General features: G+C 44.1%; 1 protein-coding gene across 1 annotated transcript in view; it reads left to right on the forward strand.

Annotated features, from left to right (window-relative positions):
* The first annotated feature begins 942 nt into the window (after positions 1–942).
* The window catches only part of TNFRSF6B (TNF receptor superfamily member 6b), a 253607-nt gene continuing 230077 nt past the window's right edge, over positions 943–24472 (forward strand). Inside the window, exon 1 of the mRNA XM_073681037.1 lies at positions 943–958. The gene's annotated coding sequence lies outside the window, so the exon portion shown is untranslated. The remainder of the gene's footprint in view (positions 959–24472) is intronic.

Here is a 24472-nt window from a genome sequence, read left to right on the forward strand (position 1 = left end):
GGCACAAATGTAATGAGGTGTGAGAGCTCATGGTAGTGGGGGGAAGAGGGGGCACAGATGTAATGAGATGTGAGAGCTCATGGTAGTGGGGGGAAGAGGGGGCACAGATGTAATGAGATGTGAGAGCTTATGGTAGTGGGGGGAAGAGGGGGCACAGATGTAATGAGATGTGAGAGCTTATGGTAGTGGGGGGAAGAGGGAGCACAGATGTAATGAGGTGTGAGAGCTCATGATAGTGAGGGGAAGAGGGGGCACAGATGTAATGAGGTGTGAGAGCTCATGGTAGTGGGGGGAAGAGGGGGCACAGATGTAATGAGGTGTGAGAGCTCATGGTAGTGGGGGGAAGAGGGGGCACAGATGTAATGAGGTGTGAGAGCTCATGGTAGTGGGGGGAAGAGGGGGCACAGATGTAATGAAGTGTGAGAGCTCATGGTAGTGGGGGGAAGAGGGGGCACAGATGTAATGAGATGTGAGAGCTTATGGTAGTGGGGGGAAGAGGGGGCACAAATGTAATGAGGTGTGAGAGCTCATGGTAGTGGGGGGAAGAGGGGGCACAGATGTAATGAGATGTGAGAGCTTATGGTAGTGGGGGGAAGAGGGGGCACAAATGTAATGAGGTGTGAGAGCTCATGGTAGTGGGGGGAAGAGGGGGCACAGATGTAATGAAGTGTGAGAGCTCATGGTAGTGGGGGGAAGAGGGGGCACAGATGTAATGAGATGTGAGAGCTTATGGTAGTGGCGGGAAGAGGGGCACAGATGTAATGAGATGTGAGAGCTTATGGTAGTGGGGGGAAGAGGGGGCACAGATGTAATGAGATGTGAGAGCTCATGATAGTGGGGGGAAGAGGGGGCACAGATGTAATGAGGTGTGAGAGCTCATGGTAGTGGGGGGAAGAGGGGGCACAGATGTAATGAGGTGTGAGAGCTCATGGTAGTGGGGGGGAAGAGGGAGCACAGATGTAATGAGGTGTGAGAGCTCATGGTAGTGGGGGGAAGAGGGGGCACAGATGTAATGAGATGTGAGAGCTTATGGTAGTGGCGGGAAGAGGGGCACAGATGTAATGAGATGTGAGAGCTTATGGTAGTGGGGGGGAAGAGGGGGCATAGATGTAATGAGGTGTGAGAGCTCATGGTAGTGGGGGGAAGATGACGCACAGATGTAATGAGATGTGAGAGCTTATGGTAGTGGCGGGAAGAGGGGCACAGATGTAATGAGATGTGAGAGCTTATGGTAGTGGGGGGAAGAGGGGGCACAGATGTAATGAGGTGTGAGAGCTCATGGTAGTGGGGGGAAGAGGGGGCACAGATGTAATGATGTGTGAGAGCTCATGGTAGTGGGGGGAAGAGGGGCACAGATGTAATGAGATGTGAGAGCTTATGGTAGTGGCGGGAAGAGGGGCACAGATGTAATGAGATGTGAGAGCTTATGGTAGTGGGGGGAAGAGGGGGCACAGATGTAATGAGGTGTGAGAGCTCATGGTAGTGGGGGGAAGAGGGGGCACAGATGTAATGAGGTGTGAGAGCTCATGGTAGTGGGGGGAAGAGGGGGCACTGATGTAATGAGGTGTGAGATCTCATGGTAGTGGAGGGAAGAGGGGGCACAGATGTAATGAGATGTGAGAGCTCATGGTAGTGGCGGGAAGAGGGGGCACAGATGTAATGAGATGTGAGAGCTTATGGTAGTGGCGGGAAGAGGGGCACAGATGTAATGAGGTGTGAGAGCTCATGGTAGTAGCGGGAAGAGGGGGCACAGATGTAATGAGATGTGAGCTTATGGTAGTGGCGGGAAGAGGGGGCACAAATGTAATGAGGTGTGAGAGCTTATGGTAGTGGGAGAAGAGGGGGCACAGATGTAATGAGTTGTGAGAGATGGTAGTGGGGGGAAGAGGGGGCACAGATGTAATGAGGTGTGAGAGCTCATGGTAGTGGGGGGAAGAGGGGGCACTGATGTAATGAGGTGTGAGATCTCATGGTAGTGGAGGGAAGAGGGGGCACAGATGTAATGAGATGTGAGAGCTCATGGTAGTGGCGGGAAGAGGGGGCACAGATGTAATGAGATGTGAGAGCTTATGGTAGTGGCGGGAAGAGGGGCACAGATGTAATGAGGTGTGAGAGCTCATGGTAGTAGCGGGAAGAGGGGGCACAGATGTAATGAGATGTGAGCTTATGGTAGTGGCGGGAAGAGGGGGCACAAATGTAATGAGGTGTGAGAGCTTATGGTAGTGGGAGAAGAGGGGGCACAGATGTAATGAGTTGTGAGAGCTCATGGTAGTGGGGGTACAGATGTAATGAGGTGTGAGAGCTCATGGTAGTGGGGGGAAGAGGGGGCACAGATGTAATGAGATGTGAGCTTATGGTAGTCGCGGGAAGAGGGGGCACAAATGTAATGAAGTGTGAGAGCTTATGGTAGTGGGAGAAGAGGGGGCACAGATGTAATGAGTTGTGAGAGCTCATGGTAGTGGGGGTACAGATGTAATGAGGTGTGAGAGCTCATGGTAGTGGGGGGAAGAGGGGGCACAGATGTAATGAGATGTGAGCTTATGGTAGTGGCGGGAAGAGGGGGCACAAATGTAATGAGGTGTGAGAGCTTATGGTAGTGGGAGAAGAGGGGGCACAGATGTAATGAGATGTGAGAGCTCATGGTAGTGGGGGTACAGATGTAATGAGGTGTGAGAGCTCATGGTAGTGGGGGGAAGAGGGGGCACAGATGTAATGAATTGTGAGAGCTCATGGTAGTGGGGAGAAGAGGGAGCACATATGTAATGAGGTGTGAGAGCTCATGGTAGTGGCGGGAAGAGGGGGCAGAGATGTAATGAGGTGTGAGAGCTCATGGTAGTGGGGGGAAGAGGGGGCACAGATGTAATGAGATGTGAGAGCTTATGGTAGTGGCGGGAAGAAGGGGCACAGATGTAATGAGGTGTGAGAGCTTATGGTAGTGGGGGAAGAGGGGGCACAGATGTAATGAGATGTGAGAGCTCATGGTAGTGGGGGTAAGAGGGGGCACAGATGTAATGAGGTGTGAGAGCTCATGGTAGTGGGGGGGAAGAAAGGACACAGATGTAATGAGGTGTGAGAGATCATGGTAGTCGGGGGAAGAAAGGGCACAGATGTAATGAGATGTGAGAGCTCATGGTAGTGGGGGGTAAGAGGTAGTGTGGTAAACGGGTGACAACAGTACGTGGCGGATGATCCCCAGTCTCATATAGTCCATACACTGGTACCAGGATCTGGCATCTTCACCCTTCCAAGAAACGACACAAAACAACCACCCCAAACGAGTCTTTTCCTTTCTACCCCCCTTTTGGAATCTGCCCCTTGGTTGGGCAGAGGTGCTCACCAGAGGCGTAGCTAGGGTTTTGGTTCAGGATGGGGGGGGGGCCAAACTTCTGAGTGGGCCCCTAACCAGGTAACCGTGATTACAACTATGGTGGCGCACCCAGATAGTGGATGTAAGAGTACCTCAGCAGATGACCACGCTGTTACTGAAAATAATCTTTACACAAGGACCAGCACTGATATTACTATGATATATTATATTATATGATATATTATGGTGACCATATATTGATAGATGCCAGTCCTGCAGAACATATAAGAGATTACAGTTATATATAGTAACTTACAGCTGACATTCTTTCTGATTAAATTGTTCACTTTTCCCGTCTTTTCCACCTGGCCCAGACCGACACGACGACTTCTTCAGCCAGGACTCAAGAGTCTCAGGTCTGCAGAGATCACAACAAAGACACATTTGACTCCTTACATTTCAGGCATCGTCCCCATCTATTTCCAACCTGCACAAACTCCCCATCCTGCTGATACCCCAATACTGAGCCTCTGTTGCTGTATGTGTACCTATTACTGCACCTGCTGTGTGCCCTCTAGATGGTAAAACAAACCTCTAGAATATAGTAATGTCGTGTGCAAGTGCCCTAGAAAACTGCCAACATTTTGCCCCCTAAAAAGTAATAATGCCCTCTGTGTGCCCCTCTGACAGTCATAATAACTTGAGTTCGCCTATAACGATAAGTGCCCACTTAAGATTTAATAATGTCCTGATTCTTCCCCCATGTACAGCACCCCTCTACACAATATGATGCTTTCCTATACACAGTATAATTCCCCCTCACTGTATAGTACCCCCCACACAGTATACTGACCCCTTAGTAGCCTCCAAACTGATGGCTCTCAGAATGTATGATGGCCCCCACACTGTGCAAAGACCCAACATTATCTATCACACTGTATGATGGCCCCCACCCACACTGTGCAAAGACCCCACATTATTTCCCACACTGTATGACCCTAACTGTAATCCCCACACTGTATAAATAGCCTCCATATAGTATAATGCACCAGATAGTCCTTCAAATAGTATAATGTCCCCCCGTAGGCAGAGTCTGTAGTATAATGCTCCCCCCATAAGCAGAGTGAGTAGTATAATGCACCCCCCATAGGCAGAGTCTGTAGTATAATGCTCCCCCCATAGGCAGAGTCTGTAGTATAATGCTCCTCCCCATAGGCAGAGTCTGTAGTATAATGCTCCCCCCGCATAGGCAGAGTCTGTAGTATAATGCTCCCCCTCCATAGGCAGAGTCTGTAGTATAATGCTCCCCCAGCATAGGCTCCCCCCGCATAGGCAGAGTCTGTAGTATAATGCCCCCCCTCCATTGGCAGAGTCTGTAGTATAATCCCCCCCCCCCATAGGCAGAGTCTGTACTATAATGCCCCCCCTCCATAGGCAGAGTCTGTAGTATAATGCTCCCCCAGCATAGGCAGTCTGTAGTATAATGCCCCCCCCCATAGGCAGAGTCTGTAGTATAATGCTCCCCCCCATAGGCAGAGTCTGTAGTATAATGCTCCCCCTCCATAGGCAGAGTCTGTAGTATAATGCCTTCCACCATAGGCAGAGTCTGTAGTATAATGCCCCCTCCATAGGCAGAGTATGTAGTATAATGCACCCCCATAGGCAGAGTCTGTAGTATAATACCCCTCCATAGGCAGAGTCTGTAGTATAATCCCCCCCATGGGCAGAGTCTGTAGCATAATGCCCCCACCCATAGGCAGAGTCTGTAGTACAATGCTCCCCACCATAGGCAGAGTCTGTAGTATAATGCCCCCCATAGGCAGAGTCTGTAGTATAATGCCCCCTCCCCATAGGCAGAGTCTGTAGTATAATGCCCCCCTATAGGCAGAGTCTGTAGTATAATGCCCCCCCATAGGCCGAGTCTGTAGTATAATGCTCCCCCCCATAGGCAGAGTCTGTAGTATAATGCTCCCCCCCCATAGGCAGAGTCTGTAGTATAATGCACCCCCATAGGCAGAGTCTGTAGTATAATTCACCCCCATAGGCAGAGTCTGTAGTATAATACCCCTCCATAGGCAGAGTCTGTAGTATAATACCCCTCCATAGGCAGAGTGTGTAGTATAATGCCCCCCCCCCCCCCCCCCCCATAGGCAGAGTCTATAGTATAATGCTCCCCCCATAGGCCGAGTCTGTAGTATAATGCTCCCCCCTCCCCTGGCAAAGAGTGAATAAACACAATACTCACCTCTCCTCCTCATTCCCCTGCTGCTCCGAGCGCCCGGCCCGCACATCTTCAGGACAGCGGGCCGGGCGCCAAGTGATGACGTCAGTCACAGAGGGGACTGATGGGAGAGAGAGCGTCGCGCTCCCTCTCTCATCACTTAACTTGAGGTGACTGGCGGGGGTGACCGATGCTGGCACTGAGGCCCCCCCCCCTCCTGCTCAAGGACCCCATAGCGGCCGCCGGGCAGTGCAGGGACATAGAGTCTCCCTGCTCTGCCCCACAGTGTAGCTGTATCGGGGTGCGCAACTGGCGTAGCTCCGGATGGGCCCTCTCAGAGCACAGAGCCCGGGGAACACACAACATTAATCGCACAAGTCCCTACAAGGGAGAAAACTACCATGGGTGCAATTGTGTGAGCTCTGTAGGGGGTTGTGCGCATTTAGAGTAGGAGGACAACCAGGTGGTATCCTGATCTCTATTGTATCATGATCCAGAATGGAGCTCCAGTGTTACAGACCCACACCAGCCCACATCTAACCACGAACCCCACGGGCCAATATCCACTGCGGGGTCTTGACTATTCTTCTCCCCTATAGTCGTGGCAGAATCCCATTCAATGTGAGTGACAAGAACATGGAGACCCAGGAATTCTCAGTCGCTGGAATAAAGACATTTGCATTACTCCTGAGCAACAGTTGGTCGGAGGAGCTTTAACCCCTGTAGGTCCGTTGTCTACTTTGCCTTTAAAGGGCCAGTGTAATGTCTCTGTATAGTTATATCTAGTTTATTCACATGGGTGTAGTTATATGTCTCTTGTTGGTTGCAGTTCTTTTATTTACCATTTTGGGGTACAGAGAAGTTAGCTTTTAAAGGGGTTATCCAGCATTTATTTTTTCTCATGGGGCCAAGAACTGACAGGCAGGTAGTTGCTAACACTGGCTCAGAGCAACCACAGGCCGCTCTTGCTGATCCACATCAACAGAGCAGGTTTTCCTCTTTGGGACTTCTCTGTGAATGGGGCATGACTGCAGACATCATGCTGATTGACAGCCAGTTCCCTGCATTTAGCAGCAGGGAGCCGACTGTCAATCAGCATGATGTCTGCAGTCATGCCCCATCAGCAGATCAGAAGAGGAAGGGCTGCTATGTCAACGTGATATCAGCGGACGCCGCTGAATCGCCGGCAGATACAGTCTGTGACCGCTCTTTGGGGCCGGGCACAACAGTGAGGTAGTTAGCAACTATCAGCCTATAAGTTCTTAGGCTCGTAAGAAAAAAAATTAATAGTCCCAGAAAACCCCTTTCATTCATATTCATTTTAGACTTAGTTTAGAAAGTTTTTTTTGTTTTGATATTACATTTTTATATTTTGGACCAGGCCTGCACAACATATGGCCCATCAAAGGGTTTGTTGTGGTCCGCAGAACTGTCCGAGAGATGCAGGCACCCTTCTTCCCATATCGTGAATACATTTGAACACTGTGGTGCCGGGACTGGAGCAAAAGAGCGCTTTTCAGCCCTCACCTCAATGTTCAACGGTGTGATGAGGTCAGCACACTGCGGACCACCTCATCACACTGCTGCCGACACCGCACAGGCAACCGAGACGTCGAGCACCGGTAAGCACTCCATGGAGGAGCTGAAGATTAAATGTCACATTATTTTAGATGAGAGAGCCAGGGAAGGGGAGGGTTGCGTTACTACGAGGACACATCATGTGGCAATAGGGTACATTAAGAGGCAATTTGTGAACATTATGGGGCAACTGGGGGGGGGGGGGGATGTGAAACGGGCCATAATATAGCGAGGGGCAGTGGGTTGGGGGGAATTGGAAAGGGGCAGTTTGGAAGAGATATGGAAAGAGGCAGTATGTGGGGGGACATTATGGGGAGGGGCAGTGTGGGAAGATATTATGGAAAAGGGCAGAGTGGGAGAGACATTATAGAGCAGGGCAGTGTGGGGGAATATTTTGTGCAGTAAGAGGCAATTATTTATTCAGGGGCGCAGCATGAGATATATATTTTATGTGTGGGGTCATATAATGATACTTTTATTTTTAAGGGCACCATATCGTGAAGTACTGCTGAAGATGGAGAAGAGGGAAGTCTGGAAAGACTAGCTTTGGGCATGAAATCTCATCATGGCATCTGTGCTGCATGGAGACAAAATGCATGGGAATGACCTCAGTCAGAGATGTCACCTATAAGGTACCTGGATGTAATGGTTTATTTGTGACACTGCCTACGTCTTACCAGTACTGTGATTCCTTTATGGTCCACAGTCTGACGATGGCCAATATGAGCAACTCCCAGTATCTCCTTACCATTGTTAAGGACATACTGGAAATTGCATGTTCATTCGATAGAAATGTATATGAGGCTGACCTGACATTACAATTGATTGCTGTACTAAGCTTGGTGCTGTATACATGTAATGATGGTGTTTCTGGCAATGCATTCATGTACGGACAGTGGTTTTGGCGCTGCATTCATGTACTGTGTTGAAACAATAAAGGAAAAAGCAACCATAAAGGCACCAAGCGCACTAAATAATCAATACATACAAGCATAATAGCAAAAAATGAATATAAATTTTATTAGAACACTAAACAAGACCCCTGAGGAAACCATGTGTTAATGGCGTAACGCGTAGGATTTCTATTATTAATATCTCCTTTTTGCTCCGTGAATATGGTCTGTACTATATAATTTCTCTCTGTTTTGGGACTTTCTGTCATGTTTTATCAAATATTTACTCTGTATCCCATGGATCTGGGGTCCCATATTGGGTGTTATATGAATTTGTCCTGGAGGGTGTGTTAATTTATTAACTATTTTGGATTATTATTTACTTTGGTAGACCTGCTAGACTAATATAAAATTATATATTTTTTCTTGTCCACAGATTATTTATACGCTATATGGATTATATTTTGTAACATCTATTATATACATCAATTTTTGTAAGGGGAATATACATGTCCTTTTTTCTGTGTTTTGCATGTTTTTTAATCGTTTTTAAATGGTCTTGTTTAGTGTTCTAATAAAATGTATATTCATTTTTTGCTATTATGCTGTATGTATTGATTATTTAGTACGCTTGGTGCCTTTATGGTCACTTTTTTCTTTTTTGTTTCAACACAGTACTTTATGGACCTTGGCAAAAGCGTCTATTCAGATATTTGTGGTGTTAGGTCAGACTCCCTTTTTTGCATTCATGTACTGATGGTGGTTCTGGAGATGTAGTCATGTACTGACGGTGATTCTGGTGCTGTATTTATGAATTTATGGTGGTTCTGATGCTGCATTCATGTACTCATAGTGGTTCTGATCTTGTACACTTGTAACAATCAATAATGTGCTTCATGGCAGTGTTAAAACTTAAAAAGCATCAAAACATAGAGATTTGAGGCTTTGGTGAGTTTCTGGTCCAAAAAAATTAGTTTTAAGTTAGTGTTCACACTGATTTGTTTAGAGCTGAAACTGAGCTGAAATTCTCCAAATCCTTCTCAAATACTCAAAATTTGATTCTAGTGATGTATAAATGTACTGATGGTGATTCTGGTTATGTATTCATGTAACTACCCCTTTAAAAAAAAATTTGGGGCCCTTGGGCCTGTTCAGTATTGAAATGTGGCTCTTGGACCAAAAAATGTTATGCACCCCTATTTTACACTCATACATGCCAGTGTGATGACTGAAATTAGTGTTTGGCTGATGTACGAGACGTCATTATTGCGGTGCAAAAGACGGTGATGCAATGGGAGGAACCTGAATAGATTAATAATTTCTTTTTATTATGTTAAACCATTTAGGCTATGTGCCCACATTGCGGAAATGAAGCGGAAAATTTGCGCTTCATTTCCACATGTCCGTTCCCGGAAAAACGCATGCGGAATTTCGTGCGCGTTTTCGACATGCGGAATTGCCTTGCGTTTTTTATTGCATTGAAAAGGCAATTCTGCATGCAGAAACGCAAAATTAATGGACATGCTGCGGATTTTTGTGCGCATCAAAAACGCTGCGGAAAAATCCGCAGCATGGGCATAGAACTTGCGGATTCTCATTCGGGACCATGGGGTGCGGATTACCAAGCGTTTTACAAGCGTTTCCGCTGCGGAAATTCCGCATCAAATACGCTTGTAAAACACTACGTGGGCACATACCCTTATACCAAGTTTTAGTGGATTTTGTTGCTGCGTCCACCTGGATGCCCAGTCTGTGAGAATGATAAATCAGAAGCTCAGACAAGAAGTCAGATGTGTTTTATTCTTTACCTTTCTGTCCATCTTCCAGTGATAAACTAAGTGACGTTTCCTCTGACACACCGAGGTCGTGGGCATGTAGGGACATTGGGCCCAATTCATTATCTGCGGTTTTATTGAAGTCTGTTTTTTTGTACCAAATTCTGCAAAGTGATGCATGCAGTTCATGAATTTGGCACAAAATATTAAAAAAGCCACTTTTTTAGCTTTTTTTATCACCATAAGACTCCAATCCTTTAAAAAAGGGGCAAAAAAGCACATTTTAGGACTTCGCCAGAAATCTTACTCGAGAAGATCTGAAGCGTAATACGCCCCCTCCCCCCAAAAAAAGTGACACTTGGTAAAAGTTGCACTTTCCGAATGTCTAAAATATTTGGATACCTAAAGAACCCAAAAAGAAACCGCAATGATGAAATCAGGGTATATGAGAATTTGGAAAGTTATTTACTGAAAATGTCAGTGTTTCCTATAATTGATTATCACATCTCTCAGTATCTCCTCTTGGAAGATTGCATCTCCACCTTTAAACAGTTCAAATTCAGAATTTATTGACAAATCAAGTAAAAGCCTATACAATACTCCAGAGCTGTATTCAAAATGATGCAGGCTCCAGAATTGAAGTCGTCCAATTCCAAATATTGCCGTACTTGTTCAGGGTCTGCACAGAAATGGAGACTTTCATTCATTCTTGGCGTTGTCTTTACATCAGGTACTGTACAGTAATCAGATGTAAGGAAATGATAAGATCTCAATTGTATTGTTAGAGGATATCAGTCAACATTTTTGGACTCCTTCAAATAGAAAGCATAAGAATAAGAGTGCAGCTCTGGAGTATAATACAGGATGTAACTCAGGATCAGTACAGGATAAGTAATGTAATGTATGCACACAATGACTCCACCAGCAGAATAGTGAGTGCAACTCTGGAGTATAATACAGGATATAACTCAGGATCAGTACAGGGTAAGTAATGTAATGTATGCACACAATGACTCCACCAGCAGAATAGTGAGTGCAACTCTGGAGTATAATACAGGATATAACTCAGGATCAGTACAGGGTAAGTAATGTAATGTATGTATACAGTAACTCCACCAGCAGAATAGTGAGTGCAGCTCTGGAGTATAATCCAGGATGTAACTCAGGATCAGTACAGGATAAGTAACGTAATGTGTGTACACAGTGACCCTACCAGCAGAATAGTGAGTGCAGCTCTGGTGTATAATACAGGATGTAACTCAGGATCAGTACAGGATAAGTAATGTATGTACACAGTGACTACACCAGCAGAATAGTGAGTGCAGCTCTGGAGTATAATACGGGATGTAACTCAGGATCAGTACCGGATAAGTAATGTAATGTATGTAACAGTGACTCCACCAGCGGAATAGTGAGTGCAGCTCTGGAGTATAATACAGGATGTAACTCACGATCAGTACAGGATAAGTAATGTAATGTATGTATGTAGTGACTCCACCAGCAGAATAGTGAGTGCAGCTCTGGAGTATAATACAGGATGTAACTCACGATCAGTACAGGATGAGTAATGTAATGTGTGTATACAGTGCCTGCACCAGCAGAATAGTGAGTGCAGCTCTGGAGTATAATACAGGATGTAACTCAGGATCAGTACAGGATCAGTAATGTAATGTACAGTTATATGAAAAAGTTTGGGCACCCCTATTAATCTTAAGCTTAATGTTTTATAAAAATTGGTGTTTTTGCAACAGCTATTTCAGTTTGATATATGTAATAACTGTTGGACATAGTAATGTTTCTGCCTTGAAATGAGGTTTATTGTACTAACAGAAAATGTGCAATCTTCATTCAAACAAAATTTGACAGGTGCATAAGTATGGGCACCCTTATCATTTTCTTGTTTTAAATACTCCTACCTACTTTTTACTGACATACTAAAGCACTTTTTTTGGTTTTGTAACCTCATTGAGCTTTGAACTTCATAGCCAGGTGTATGCAATCATGAGAAAAGCTACTTAAAGTGGCCACTTGCAAGTTGTTCTCCTGTTTGAATCTCCTCTGAAGAGTGGCATCATGCGCTCCTCAAAACAACTGTCAAATGATCTGAAAACAAAGATTATTCAACATAGTTGTTCAGGGGAAGGATACAAAAAGCTGTCTCAGAGATTTAACTTGTCAGTTTCCACTGTGAGGAACATAGTAAGGAAATGGAAGAACACAGGGACAGTTCTTGTTAAGGCCAGAAGTGGCAGGCCAAGAAAAACATCAGAAAGGCAGAGAAGAAGAATGGTGAGATCAGTCAAGGACAATCCTCAGACCATCTCCAGAGAGCTGCAGCATCAACTTGCTGCAGATGGTGTCACTGTGCATCGGTCAACTATACAACGCACTTTGCACAAGGAGAAGCTGTATGGGAAAGTGACGCAAAAGAAGCGGTTTCTGTAAGCACGCCACAAACAGAGTCGGCTGAGGTATGCAAAAGCACATTTGGAGAAGCCAATTTCTTTTTGGAAGAAGGTCCTGTGGACTGATGAAACCAAGATTGAGTTCTTTGGTCATACAAAAAGGCGTTATGCATGGCGGCAAAAAAACACAGCATTCCAAGAAAAACACTTGCTACCCACAGTAAAATTTGGTGGAGGTTCCATCATGCTTTGGGGCTGTGTGGCCAATGCCGGCACCGGGAATCTTGTTAAAGTTGAGGGACGCATGGATTCCACTCAGTATCAGCAGATTCTTGACAATAATGTTCAAGAATCAGTGCTAAAGTTGAAGTTACGCAGGGGATGGATCTTTCAGCAAGACAATGATCCAAAACACCGCTCCAAATCTACTCAGGCATTCATGCAGAGGAACAATTACAATGTTCTGGAATGGCCATCCCAGTCCCCAGACCTGAATATCATTGAACATCTGTGGGATCATTTGAAGAGGGCTGTCCATGCTCGGCGATCATCAAACTTAACTGAACTGGAATTGTTTTGTAAAGAGGAATGGTCAAAAATACCTTCATCCAGGATCCAGGAACTCATTAAAAGCTACAGGAAGCGACTAGAGGCTGTTATTTTTGCAAAAGGAGGATCTACTAAATATTTATGTCACTTTTCTGGTGAGGTGCCCACTCTTATGCACCTGTCAAATTTTGTTTGAATGCAGATTGCACATTTTCTGTTAGTACAATAAACCTCGTTTCAAGGCAGAAACATTACTGTGTCCAACAGTTATTACATATATCAAACTGAAATAGCTGTTGCAAAAACACCAATTTTTATAAAACATTAAGCTTAAGATTAATAGGGGTGCCCAAACTTTTTCATATAACTGTATGTATACAGTGACTGCACCAGCAGACTAGTGAGTGCAGCTCTGGAGTATAATACAGGATGTAACTCACGATCAGTACAGGACGAGTAATGTAATGTGTGTGCACAGCGACTGCACCAGCAGAATAGTGAGTGCAGCTCTGGATTATAATACATGATATAATTTAGGATCAGTACAGGATAAGTAATGTATGTACACAATGACTCCACCTGCAGAATAGTGAGTGCAGCTCTGGAGTATAATACATGATATAACTTAGGATAAGTAATGTAATGTATGTACACAGTGACTGCACCAGCTGAATAGTGAGTGCAGCTCTGGAGTATAATACATGATATAACTTAGGATAAGTAATGTAATGTATGTACACAGTGACTGCACCAGCAGAATAGCGAGTGCAGCTCTGGAGTATAATACAGGATGTAACTCAGGATCAGTACAGGATAAGTAATGTATGTAATGTAATCGCTTCTCGGCCTTTTGCCTAAGATCAAGTGTAGTATCTTTCGAAAAGGTGGTTCCAGTCAAGCCAACCTAGTAGACGGATACAATGCACTCTGGGTTTGATGCACTTTTTAGTACGCCAGGAGGCTCATATAGTCATCTGGTGGAAACCATGTCCCCCCCAGGATCGACGCCAGTGGGCTGGGGAAGATTAAAAGTCCAAAGTGTTGAGTGCCCCAGTAGTGGTAACCCTGGGGAGCCTTAATTCAATGGAATGGGGAACCCCACAAAAATTTCGGCACGTTTTTCACTAGAACTTCTTTTCATTCTTCATGCACACACCCTTTTCCGGGTCTTTTAGCCTTAGCTGAGGAATTTTTTAAATTCCCGTTTGGAGGTCCAGTTAGTATTACACTGAGCAACCTTCACTATTTATTTTTATATTTATTTTCACTGTGATCCACCCTTTACACAAGTGTCCACTTTGTCACTAGGACTTTTGTCGGGATGCGGTTCCCTCACGTGTTCCTCTCTTGGCAGGTCTAGGGGGGAGTGTGTGGCCATCAGGTTTCACTCCTTCCTGGTTCCCCTCTTCTGGGAGGTGGTCTACGCAGGAATGACGTCAAGCCCATAATTCATGTAAAGCTGCAGACAATCATTGGCCTCAGAGTTAACGTTTGCATAAACCGCTTATCACCGTTAGGCCATAGCCCCACTATCAGTATTTTTTCTCAGGAGTCGGAGCCAAAATCAGGAGTGGGTGATAAATGCAGAATTGGTGACTTGTTTCTATTATACCTTTTCTCTGATTGTTCCTCACCTTTTTCCTGAGAAAAAATACTGACCGAATACTGACCAAATACTGATAGTGGTGTCGTGACCTTAGGCCAGTGATTGGTCGGAGTGAATGATGGACAGAATAATATCATTGCAGGATGGGCAGGGACCACCATAGCAGTGTCTGAACTGTAGCAGCAGGGATCAGACTGGTAAATGATGGTCATTTTTTTTATAACATCCCCCACTCTTGGCTGATATTTCTAATATTCCAGTAACCCTTTAAAAGTGCATGCTCAAGTTTGAAAGTTATCCCTTATCCGTGGCGGTGATAACTTCCCAATTGATGGGGATAGTTGACTGCAGCACTCGGCAGATCTACGGCGCTCCCATTAGTATAAATGGAGCGGCAGTGCACATGCTCAAGCACCAATCCCATTCAGCCAGGGCTCTTCTAAGAAATCAGGAGAAAATATATTGAGGACCCCCTATAGGGAAATAAAATACCCCAAATTATCTAAAATAGTGAATTGTTCGGGTGCTTTTCTAGTATACGAATTAGTAAAAAATAAAGTCCAGAACTAACAAGCACAGCAATAAATGCAAGAGCATAAAGTAATTCACTAGTATAAATTTTATTTTATGAAAATTCCCTCAACTCTACAAATATTAAACACATTACTGGAAAAATTGTGCATATAGAAATAATAATGTGCATACAAACAAATTGAACATGAAAAACATAAAAAAGAAAAAGGCGCTGGTCATTGCCAATGAGAAAGCAAAAATATAATATTTTGCTAGTAAAAAAAAAAAAAAAAAAATGTACAAATTTAGTCAACTTAGAGGGTTAAACACCTAAGACCTGAAATAGTCACTGAATATGCAACACATTTAATCATGCAAACGGTGTGCAGCCATAGGGGGCAAGTGGTTTCAATGCAGTTATAGGGAGACTACTGTAAATACCTGAATCAGCATTCAAAGAGATTACACAATGATTCATTTTAAGCATGATTATTTTTTTTGTGTTGTGTGAATGATCGCCTTTATATTGGCAGCAAGTGAAGACTGGACTCTCTCGTTGTTATTCACTCATATATTCAAGTGTCTCCAAGGTTGCTGATTGACAGTGTGAATAAGGCTTTATGGAAAACACCCTTTTGAATGCTGATTCAGATGTTTACTGTAGTCTCCCTATAATTGCATTTATTTGCCCCCTATGGCTGCACACCATTTGCATGATTACATTTGTTGCATAGTCTGTGACTACTTCACCTCCGAGGGTTAAACACTAGGTCGGCTACATTTGTAAATATTTATATGCAGCTATTTACCATTTGCAAAATATTATGTATTTGTTATTGTTTTCTCACTGGCCAATGACCAGCTAATTTTTTTTATGTTCAATTTGATTGTATGCATATTATTTTTTCTATATGCATTTAATATTAGGAGAGTTGAAAGAATTTTTCTATAATAAAATGTATACTAATTATTCATACTCTTGCATTTGTTAGTTCTGTGCTGTTTGTTTCCTTTTTCTTCAAAGCCCAGGTTCTCAGGATCAATGGGAACCCCAGCGGTCATGCCGCCAGCAATTAAGAAATTATTCTCTATCTCACGGATAGGGAATAAAACTTTAAAAACGTGTGAATACCCCTTTAAATTAAGAATTACTCAGGCTGCGTGCCCACTATGCGTTTTCAAGCGTTTTTGCCGCGAAATTTCCACAGCAAAAAAGCTTGGTAATACGTGCCCCATGGTCCCCAATGATAATCCGCATGTGCTGTGCACATGCTGCGGAAATTTCCGCTGATGATTTCCATTGCAGAAAAATCTGCAGCACGTCCATTATTTTTTCAGACACGCAGCGTAATTGCCGCCATTGACTTGCATTGAATCGCATAATATCCGCATGACTACATGTGCACATGCGGATATTAAGCAATTCAATGTGCGGATGGTACTCGGGTCTGGAGAAGAGGAGACTCTCCTTCAGACCCGGGTACCATAGAACCTGTTAAAAAAAAAAGAATTAAAATAAAAAAATATACATTATACTCACCTTCTGATGGCCCGTGGTCTCCTTCTCCGGTGCGTCCGGTGTCTTGGGCGGCTCACGATGGTGTAAAAGGACCTTCCATGACATCATTTAGTCATGTGACAGCTGACGTCGGTGGTCTCCTGACCTGTCACATGGCTAAATGACGTCATGGAAGGTCCTTTTACACCACCGCGAGCCGCCCAAGACACCGGACGCACCGGAGGAGACCGGGGGCCATCAGAAGGTGAGTATAATGGGTTTTTTTTACCATTTTTATTCTTTTTTTTAACTATTACTTGGTCACAAGTTGTCAAGCACTTTTCCAAGTGATCCTAAAATCGCTTGGAAAAGCACTTGATAACCCGCATGCGAAAATGCATGCAAAGACGCTTGACAAACGCTTCTACCTGGCGGAAAAAAAGCATGTAAAATCCACATGCGTTTTTCCTGCCAGGGAGATGCAGAAAAAATCCGGAGCATTTCTGCATTGTGGGCACTAGGCCTCACATTGTATTCTTTCAAAAGACAAAAAAAAAAGTTTTTGGGACCATGTTAGCTAGTTTAAAAAAAGATTAAGTGCTTTCAGTAAGGGCTCGTTCACATGAGCATATAAAAAAAAATCATTCAGAGTTTCATCCCGAAAACTTGGGACAATTTTTTTTTCTCCCTCGTCATCAGTGTATAATCTGTTTTTTTACAGCAGCTGTTAATCATTTACAGGACCATTTACAGTTTTCTATCTTACAGAATTGCAATGTATCTGTAAAAATTGGATACTAGAGTGGCTGCGAAAGGCAGATTTTATATATATAGATAGATAGATAGATAGCATCTGAAACAATGGATAGTAGAAGCCTGTGCTAGCATTTCTTCTGTGGTGTTGCTATCAGTGTGTCAAGAGTGGGAGAAGAGGGTTGCATTGACAATCCAACACAATGGGCAGCACTTTGAACACATTTTATAAGTGGTCATAAACTTGTAAAAAAATCATGAAAGAATAAAGTTACGTTAAAACCAAGCACACCATTGTTTTTCTTATGAAATTCTCAATAAGTTTGATGTGTCACATGTCCCATTGAAAAAAATAAAGTTGGATCCAAAATGGCCGCCATGGTCACCACCAGTCTGGGAAAGTTTTCCCCCTCCCATATACTAGTGTGCCACAAACAGGAAGTTGATATCACCTACCATTCCCATTTAATTTAGGTGTATCCATATAAATGGCCCACCCTGTGTGGGTAATTATATTATATATATACAGTACAGACCAAAAGTTTGGACACACCTTCTCATTTAAAGATTTTTCTGTATTTTCATGACTATGAAAATTGGACATTCACACTGAAGGCATCAAAACTATGAATTAACACATGTGGAATTATATACTTAACAAAAAAGTGTGAAACAACTGAAAATATGTCTTATAGTCTAGGTTCTTCAAAGTAGCCACCTTTTGCTTTGATGACTGCTTTGCAAACTCTTGGCATTCTCTTGATGAGCTTCAAAAGGTAGTCACCGGAAATGGTTTTCACTTCACAGGTGTGCCCTGTCAGGTTTAATAAGTGGGATTTCTTTCCTTATAAATGGGGTTGGGACCATCAGTTGTGTTGTGCAGAAGTCTGGTGGATACACAGCTGATAGTCCTACTGAATAGACTGTTAGAATTTGTATTATGGCAAGAAAAAAGCAGCTAAGTAAAGAAAAACGAGTGGCCATCATTACTTTAAGAAATGAAGGTCAGTCAGTCTGAAAAATTGGGAAAACTTTGAAAGTGTCCCCAAGTGCAGTTGCAAAACCATCAAGCGCTACAAAGAAACTGGCTGACATGAGGACCGCCCCAGGAAAGGAAGACCAAGAGTCACCTCTGCTTCTGAGGATAAGTTTATCCGAGTCACCAGCCTCAGAAATCGCAGGTTAACAGCAGCTCAGATTAGAGACCAGGTCAATGCCACACAGAGTTCTAGCAGCAGACACATCTCTACAACAACTGTTAAGAGGAGACTTTGTGCAGCAGGCCTTCATGAAAAAATAGCTGCTAGGAAACCACTGCTAAGGACATGCAACAAGCAGAAGAGACATGTTTGGGCTAAAGAACACTAGGAATGGACCTTAGACCTGTGGAAATCTGTGCTTTGGTCTGATGAGTCCAAATTTGAGATCTTTGGTTCCAACCACCGTGTCTTTGTGCGATGCAGAAAAGGTGAACGGATGGACTCTACATGCCTGGTTCCCACCGTAAAGCATGGAGGAGGAGGTGTGATGGTGTGGGGGCGCTTTGCTGGTGACACTGTTGGGGATTTATTCAAAATTGAAGGCATACTGAACCAGCATGGCTACCACAGCATCTTGCAGCGGCATGCTATTCCATCCGGTTTGAGTTTAGTTGGACCATCATTTATTTTTCAACAGGACAATGACCCCAAACACACCTCCAGGCTGTGCAAGGGCTATTTGACCAAGAAGGAGAGTGATGGGGTGCTACGCCAGATGACCTGGCCTCCACAGTCACCAGACCTGAACCCAATCGAGATGGTTTGTGGTGAGCTGGACGGAGAGTGAAGGCAAAAGGGCCAACAAGTGCTAAGCATCTCTGGGAACTCCTTCAAGATTGTTGGAAGACCATTTCCAGTGACTACCTCTTGAAGCTCATGAAGAGAATGCCAAGAGTGTGCAAAGCAGTCATCAAAGCAAAAGGTGGCTACTTTGAAGAACCTAGAATATAAGACATATTTTCAGTTGTTTCACACTTTTTTGTTAAGTATATAATTCCACAAGTGTTAATTCATAGTTTTGATGCCTTCAGTGTGAATGTACAATTTTCATAGTCATGAAAATACAGAAAAATCTTTAAATGAGAAGGTGTGTCCAAACTTTTGGTCTGTACTGTGTATATATATATATATATATATATATATATACACATACACACACACACATATATATACATATATATATATATATATATATATATATATACACATACATACATATACGTATATATATTATACAGTGCCTACAAGTAGTATTCAACCCCCTGCAGATTTAGCTGGTTGACACATGCGGAATTAACTTGGCATTGTGACATTTGTACTGTAGATCAGCCTGGAAGTGGGAAATGCACTGCAGCAAATTTTTTTTTTTTTTTTTTTTTAAAAACGTAAAAAGTTAATTCAGAGTGTCATTTATTATTCAACCCCTCAAACCACAAGAATTCTGTTTGGTCCCCCTAAAGTATTAAGAAGTAGTTCAGGCACCAAGAATAATGAGCTTCACATGTGTGGATTAAAGATCTCTTTTGCCAGCCTTTTCTAACTATTTAAGACCCTCCCCAAACTTGTGAACAGCACTCAGACATGGTCAACATGGGAAAGACAAAGGAGCATTCCAAGGCCATCAGAGACAAGATCGTGGAGGGTCACAAGGCTGGCAAGGGGTACAAAACCCTTTCCAAGGAGTTGGGCCTACCTGTCTCCACTGTTGGGAGCATCATCCGTAAGTGGAAGGCTTATGGAACTACTGTTAGCCTTCCATGGCCAGGACAGCCTTTGAAAGTGTCCTCCCGTGCCGAGGCCAGGCTTGTCCGAAGAGTCAAGGCTAACCCAAGGACAACAAGGAAGGAGCTCCGGGAAGATCTCATGGCAGTGGGGACATTGGTTTCAGTCAATACCATAAGTAACGTACTCCACCGCAATGGTCTCCGTTCCAGACGAGCCCGTAAGGTACCTTTACTTTCAAAGCGACATGTCAAGGCTCATCTACAGTTTGCTCATGATCACTTGGAGGACTCTGAGACAGACTGGTTCAAGGTTCTATGGTCTGATGAGACCAAGATCGAGATCTTTGTTGCCAACCACACACGTGACGTTTGGAGACTGGATGGCACTGCATACGACCCCAAGAATACCATCCCTACAGTCAAGCATGGTGGTGTCAGCATCATGCTGTGGGGCTGTTTCTCTGCCAAGGGGCCTGGCCATCTGGTCCGCATCCATGGGAAGATGGATAGCACGGCCTACCTGGAGATTTTGGCCAAGAACCTCCGCTCCTCCATCAAGGATCTTAAGATGGGTCGTAATTTCATCTTCAAACAAGACAACGACCCAAAGCACACAGCCAAGAAAACCAAGGCCTGGTTCAATAGGGAAAAAGTCAAGGTGTTGGAGTGGCCTAGTCAGTCTCCTGACCTTAACCCAATTGAAAACTTGTGGAAGGAGCTCAAGAATAAAGTCCACATGAGACACCCAAAGAACCTAGATAACTTGGAGAAGATCTGCATGGAGGAGTGGGCCAAGATAACGCCACAGACCTGTGCCGGCCTGATCAGGTCTTATAAAAGACGATTATTAGCTGTAATTGCAAACAAGGGTTATTCCACAAAATATTAAACATAGGAGTTGTATAATAATTGACCCACACTTTTATGTTTAAAATTTAATAAAATTCAACTGAGCAACATAACTTTTTGGTTTGTAAGATTTATGCTTCTGTTCATAAAACCTACTCTCGTTTGCAGTTTGAAGGCTCTAACTTATTTGCATCTTATCAAACCAGCTAAATCTGCAGGGGGTTGAATACTACTTGTAGGCACTGTATATATACATTCGCATCCATAGACCTGAAAACCAGTACATGCTGTGTTTTTTTCACACACTGATTCGGTCAGTGAAGAAAATATAAAAGTGTTGTCCAAATTTTTGAGTGCTGTCTGTGAAAAAAAAACGATCATAAGAACGAACCCTAAGGCTGTGTGCCCATGATGCGTTTCTTAAGCGTTTCCGCAGCGGCAAAAACGCTGCAGAAACGCTTAAACGCATGGTAGAAGGCCTGCCATGTTCCCCAATGATAATCCGCATGTGCTGTGCACATGCTGCGGAAATTTCCGCTGCGGATTATCATTGCGGAAAAAAACGCAGCACTACCAATTATTTTGCGGAAGTGCTGCGTTTTTGCCGCCATTGACTTGCATTGGACCGCATGGATTCCGCATCACTGCATATGTAGATGCGCATTCCACGCGTTTCAATGTGCGGATGGTACCCGGGTCTAGAGGACAGGAGACTCTCCTCCGGACCCTGGTACCATAGAACCTGTAAAAAAAAAGAATAAAATAAAAAACAAATGTTATATTTACCTTCTGACGGCCCCCGCTGCGCTCGTCCTCCCATGCCGGCAGATCACGGTGGACTGAAGGACCTGCGCTGATGTCATAGTCATGTGACGGGTCACGCGATGCTGACGTCAGCAGGTCCTTCAGTGCAGTGTACCGCGATCTGTCGGCAGCCAGGACGGAGCGAAGCAAGACTGCGGGGGCCATCGGAAGGTAAGTATAGATTTATTTTTTAGCATTCTTTCGGTCACACTATATAAATCCATGCCGCTTGCATGGATTTATATAGTGTGACCAAGTTGTCAAGCACTTTCCAAGTGATGCTTGACAACCCGCATGCGGAAATGCATGTGAAGAACGCTTCACATCCGCTTGTCCCTGGCAGGAAAAACGCATGTACAATCTGCATGTACAATCCGCATGCGTTTTTTTCTGCCAGGGAGATGCAGAAACGCTCAGGAAAAATCCGGAGCATTTCTGCATCGTGGGCACATAGCCTTAGAGAAACAAAATAATCTTGTAGATAATCATTTTGACCGGCTAAAAATAATATTCAAAAGATCGTCCTTCGCCATCCTACAGGCAACCTCCAAATTTAAAAGCACCATTCCAGTGTTTTTTTTTATTGCACCGCTGGAGTGGTGCTTTAAATGCAAGTCCCCTGCCACCTGTCTCATACTCACTTGCCGCCTTCATCCTTCATCAGCATTGCTCCTGTCCGTCGGTCTCCGGTGAAAAGTGACCTTCCGGCAGCTCCAGTGTTTCATGCAGCGTGCTGGAGGTCACTTTTCAATACAAGTCTATGAGATTGTCGTTCTGGCTCTCATAGACTTGCATGGAGAGCTTATGATGTAACAACTGGCCAGTTGCTCACAAGATGGTGCCGCGGGACCGGAGCGGTGCCACAGTGAAGACGCTGGAGGGTAAGTATATGACCGGGAGCAAGGGACTTATATTTAAAGCGCCACTCCAGTGCTGAAAAGACACAAAGCGCTGGAGTGGTGCTTTAAGAAAGATCACGATCGGAAGTACAATGCCCTTTGATAGACCAAATATCCTTTCAATGTAAGGAGCTTCAACACTTGTTCTCATATAAAGAGCACAGACTGGATACTAATCGCACAGCAGGACTACAAGGCAACAATCCCACAATGATTATTTGGTGAGTTTTTGATGCTACAGATTTTCTGCACCTATAAGATACATTAGATATTTGAATTTTTTTTAAATGCATTTTTTGTCTCTTTTTGGTGTGTCTTGTTTTAAATAAAGCTTCTTTGTTTTTGATACTTAATGGTATTTTCCTTTTACAGAACTTTGATACAGTCAAGTGCGGATTACATGCGGTTTTTGCGGATTTTCCGCATCTTAACACAATTCTATAGAGAAAATCCGCACAGAAAACACAGTGTACCAGCAAGAGAAATTGACTTGTTGTGGATTTGAAATTCACACCGCAGGTCAATTTACGCTGCATAAAAAAAAAGCAACAGTGGGCACGAGATTTCTATAAATCCCATCCACTTTGCTGAGACTGAAAGACGCTGTGTTTTTTGACGCAGGGAAAATGCACAGCAAGAAAAACTCATCGTGTGCACTTTTTCTAAGATTGCCGGGACACTTATGTTCTACATCAGACCTGGGCAAAATGCAGCCCACGGGTCACATCTGGCCCCCTTGCTGTTCTATTCGAAGGGATGAAGCAGTGTCCCATGGACCGCACAGTGCCCGCCCGCTGTCACCACTGTCTCCATCCGGACCACGCTGAGCTGCTGACTGCATTGGTAGTTGCTGACGTGATGACGTAATTTCATCGCGTCAGCGCACCGGAGACAGTCAAGGTCAGAGGCACAGCGCCAGGGGAACAGAAGCGAGGTGAATAGGTGTTTTTTTTTTTTTTTTTTAATTTCTATGGGATGTTTAGCTGGTCATGGGGAGACTGAGGGTCTGTGGCTGGACATGGGGAGACTATGAGGGACTGTGGCTGGACATGGGGGGACTGTGGCTGGACATGGGGGGACTGTGGCTGGACTGTAGCTGAACATGGGGAGGCTGTGGGGGTCTGTGGCTGGACATGAGGAGGCTGTGGGGCTCTCCTGCTGGACATGGGGAGGCTGTGGGGGTCTGTGGTGGGACATGGTGAGGCTGTGGGGCTCTCCTGCTGGACATGGGGAGGCTGTGGGGGGCTCATACGGTATATAGAATGGGCTGTATTCAGGTTCAAACTGTATATAAGGGGATGTCAGCATACTTTATTCTGCTCAATATTAAATGATACAATTAATATTATTACAATTATTATTAATATAATAATTATAATATGATATTAATATTGAGCAAAATTAATTTCAGCCTATTGGTTCGGCCCTCCACAACTGTCACGGTCTCGCATGTGGCCTCTCAGGAAAATTAATTGCCCACCCCTGTTCTACATCCAATGTTCTGTACCCGATTCTGTGCACTAAATGTCCTACTGGGGTCTCAATGTTGGAGAAACTGGGCAAAAACAGAAAGCAAGGATGAGGTCTCATCGCTACACGGTTACAGACAAAAAGACCCATCTATCTGTAGCTAAACATTTCTGCGGTCCAGGACCCAACAAACTATATGAAAGTTATCATATTAAAAGGCAACTTCAAATCACAAAGACACAGAAGGGTCTGGGAAAATAAAGTTATGATGGTCTGACACCCTCCATACAGGACTAAATCATAAGAAATGTATGTCTTACTACAAACATCTGAGGAATCTGCCCAAGGTCTCCGATCTTACATCAATTTATAGACAATATTCCTGTCACATCGCTTATCTAAACTAAGGGGCATTTACACTGCAACAGAATCATGACGAGAAGGTCTTAAAAACGCTAGTTTCACGATTATCTTTACGTGTAAACAGGCTGCTGACCACCCAGTGAATGAGCAAAAAGCTTGTTCTTCGGGTGAAATGATCTTTTGCACAGCGTAAAAAATCATTGTTTTCGGCAGTGCATTGTCCTG

The sequence above is a fragment of the Phyllobates terribilis genome, unplaced genomic scaffold (assembly GCF_046119375.1).
Source record: "Phyllobates terribilis strain yellow unplaced genomic scaffold, ASM4611937v1 Scaffold_5__5_contigs__length_657084704, whole genome shotgun sequence".
NCBI classification, from domain to species: domain Eukaryota; kingdom Metazoa; phylum Chordata; class Amphibia; order Anura; family Dendrobatidae; genus Phyllobates; species Phyllobates terribilis.